Source organism: Triticum dicoccoides, chromosome 4B (genome assembly GCF_002162155.2).
Source record: "Triticum dicoccoides isolate Atlit2015 ecotype Zavitan chromosome 4B, WEW_v2.0, whole genome shotgun sequence".
Lineage (NCBI taxonomy): Eukaryota > Viridiplantae > Streptophyta > Magnoliopsida > Poales > Poaceae > Triticum > Triticum dicoccoides.
The window spans coordinates 362281747-362285666 of record NC_041387.1 but is presented as its reverse complement, the minus strand read 5'-3'; positions in this window follow the sequence as shown (position 1 = coordinate 362285666).

Sequence of the window (3920 nt, the reverse complement as noted above, 5' to 3'; positions counted from 1 at the left end):
CTCATTTTGATGAACTAACCTTAGGCAAGCTTGGCAAAAATGTGTGGCAAAGTGTGGCAATGCTAGGCCTAGAACCAAACAGCCCCTTTGTGTCTATGACATGTGGGACTCACTGCTCATAAAAAAATCTTTGCCTTAGGTGTTGCTAGAACCAAACACCTACCTAACTTAGTCAAACTTGCCTAAGGTTAGTTGTGGCAAAGTGTGGCAAGGTGTGGCTAGGAACCAAACAACCACTAAGATTGCCAAAGATTGCCACACATAAGGTTAGGCAAGTTTGATTAACTTAGGTGAGTGTTTGGTTCAAGCCACACCTTAGGCAAGCCACACTAAGGGCCCACATGACATACACACAAAAAATGTGGCAAGATTCCCTTAGGCTTGCCAACTTGTGACTCTCATTTTGAGGAACTAATAACTTTTCCTAAGCTTAGTTGTGGCAAAGTTAGTCATGAATTAAGTTTAACCATGGAGTCTTCTAGATTATACATGTGGCAAAATCTGGTGGATGATATCCAACATCCAGTAGTGCTCGGATTTGCCATCTTTGTACCGTCGGATTGGCTTCATCCAACGACTAACTTTCAAAGTTTTTCACACACTATATAGGGGCTATAGATATAGATGTGCCGGTCCGTTGCAATGGATCCAAAGTATATCTATTTAGTGGAGTGCACTCTAAACACATTATCTATTTATTTTTCTCTAACCTTTCGTAGCCATGCAACCAAGCCACATAAGCTTCATGGGTGCCCCCCACATCATATTATTCATACTATGTTGATTGAAAAAAAGAGAAATCGCCCAAAACAAGATCTTCCCATTTTTTGTTCCTACGATGTTGTGCCGTGCACGTACCTACTAGTTGTATTGTGGTAGTACTAGTAATATAGTATTAGGAGTACAAACTTGGTACTAGTAGGAGTAGTACTAGTACGGAATGCTCCTACTCTATCAACGAGCCCCATCTGACACCAAATTTCTTGGCTTCCATGCTACAGCTAGATCTTCCCCTCGTTTCTGTTTTCCAACCCGGCGGCAGGCGGGGTGCGGTTTGCCAGTAGTCGGTTTGCTCAACAGCGGTCCCACATGAAAGTGAAAATGCTAGGCAACATGCCTTCCCTAAGCTATGCGTTGTGTCGGACGGGTCGTGGAGTACTCCCGTTTCTCGGGCATGTGGGGGTGCGACGCGAATGCGGCATGCCTTTTCCTTTTACTAGCAATGTGCCCTTGCATTGCAACGGATCCAAAGTAGTAGAATAGTAGTATTTGTTCACAAACTTGAAAGAAATCACTCTTGTTTTGATATACTCCTAATATATTACTCCCTCCATACCTAAATATTTGTCTTTTTAGAGATTTCAAATGGACTATCACATACGAATTTTATAGACATATTCTAGGGTTTCTAGCAACATGCCCGCGTGTTGCACAAAGTTGATGGAAAAGGTAAGCACAACTTATAAATTGACGGATGGAGTACTAGTTACAGTGATGCATATAATTAAGAAAAGGGATCGCACATGTCGGTATTGATTGGAACGAGAATGCAACAGCACAATAAGAATTAAGGCCACGATGATGCGATCGCGGTGGTGGTTACAGAAGGCAAGAAGAAAGATGGATCCATGAACGTATGACCTCCTCCTCCTCAACTTAGTGCTCCAGGCCACCGACCGGCGGCTAAGGAGCGACGGCTTTTGTGGCGAGGTAGAGGTGCTTCTCAGCAAAGGCATCCAAGGCTTCCAGTCGGTTGAGGAAGGCCAACATTGTAGCGTCCTCACTGGCCTTGTAGATACCTATGTACACGATTTTCTCGTACACATGGATGTGTAGGTCGACGAATTCTTGCAAGGCGAGGCGCCTCGTGGCGAGCACGACCTCTAGGTGGACATTCTTCATGGCATTGGCGGGCAGTCGCAGGGCCACCAGTGCTTGAAAGAGGTTCCGACCATGGAGGCCGATTAGGGTGGCAGGCAATGAGGAGCCCGGGTGCGTGGGCTAGCGGAGTACGGCGATGTCGTCCGCGAGCTTCTTGAGGATGGTGAACTTGTTGCTAGTGGCAACGATCATCTGGTCCAACTGAGAGTCATAGTTGGCGTCGACAGTGGCCATCCACCAGCCGGTCTCCAACACCGTCTGGAGACAATCCTCGGCGCCATGCCGCAGGCCGGCATCATGGACCATCTAGCACAACCGCTGGCCACTCACGCGCATCGCCGCCACGGGTCTGGGGTGATCTCTTTTGCGCTTAGTGTAGGTGTGCTTAGGCAAATGCTTAGGTGCGTACAATGTGGTAGATGCATTGGAATGGAGGGGCGCCTTTATATGAGGGTAATGAGGGCAAACTGTGTTGCATTCACATCGTGCAGCCTCTTTTCTCAGACCTCCTCCCATTACTTCCCTCATGCATTAACTAAAGGAGGATGCATTGGCCGTTCAACATTTCGGGAACCGCTACTCCCTCCCTCGTCTGCATTAAAGCCGTATCGGGAACTGCGCCGCCCGCTGTCAAATTGAATACTCCCTCCGTCTAGGTGAGTATTAAGTCATCTTATGAAAACCAAATAGTAAACACATAGGCGTGGTGCATTAACTGCCAGGTTGTTTCTTATTTTTTTGACATAAATAGAGGAATCAACCAATAAGAGATGTGGGGCTTGTATGCTTTTAATGACTTGAGACTATCAAACATGACATGCAGTGGTCAGTTCGTTGCACGCAATGATATTAATAAGGGAGTACCTAGAACTCATCTAGATGAGATATAATTTGGTCTCATTCACTTTGAAAACAAGAAAAAATACAACCCACGTCAGCACAAACGCATCTTATAGCATCACATCCAATGGCTATAAAAGATGAATGAGACCAAATTATATCTCATCTAGATGAGTTCTAGGAAAACTGTTAATAATACTTAGTATCGTATATTAGTATCATGTAGTACTTTATTTATTTTCATGTATGACACATAGTACTCAACTCTCTCTCTTTCTTCATTTAATTCTATGACACCTCATCAAAATTGCCTAGTTGGCATGCATGATATATCTATGATACTACCATTACAACCAGCCTTAGCAAATACTCCCTCCTTTCCAGTTTATAAGGCTCAATTCAAAAATATCACAAACCAGGGTAGATGGTGAGTGGTGGAATACCTTTTGGAGTTTGCAAAAGCACCCAATTAATGCTCTTGTTTTCCTCCAAAAAGTATGTTTACCAATGCATTAATTGCAATGCATGCATGCATAAATTATATGCATTGGTAAATTTTCTCTTAATACTTGCATGCAATGATTTAATGCACCTTGGAATCTGAACATGTCATGGGAAACAACCAAATTGAGCCTTATAAAATGGAAAAACTAAAATTTTGAGAGAAGCCCTATAAACCGGAAAGGAGGGAGTAAACATTAAGTTCTCTCGTTTTCCTCTCCACCTTGGTCACCTAGACGGAGGGAGTATACTGCGCGGGCTTTTCCTGCGCGGTAGGCGGGGCAGTTCCGCCTAGTCGGTTCGACAAAGATGCGAGAAGATAAGGGAGTAGGCTGCTGCGAACGTAGGGTTGTGTGATTTAACAGCGAGTTACTGCTGGACAGGTGGGGCCCCGTGATTTGACTTGCCATTATCATATTAACTGCGGCGCTACGACCGACATGAGTCTCCCGATTCCTGACCACCTCCATACATGTGCCTCTCCCAATTCTCCACCATGTAGTAGAGGCTGGCTCTTGCATGAGAGCCCACTTCTCCACTTTTTCCTTGCCTCTCTTTCCTCCACATATGCAAAAATTCCATGTAAAGCGCACTATTGTACTTACTTGCTCCTACAGGTGCTAAGCTTGCCACATAGGCATAAAGTCTGATGTGGCAAGTTAATCAAGAAGAGAGAGACTAGTTTGGTGACCCAAGGA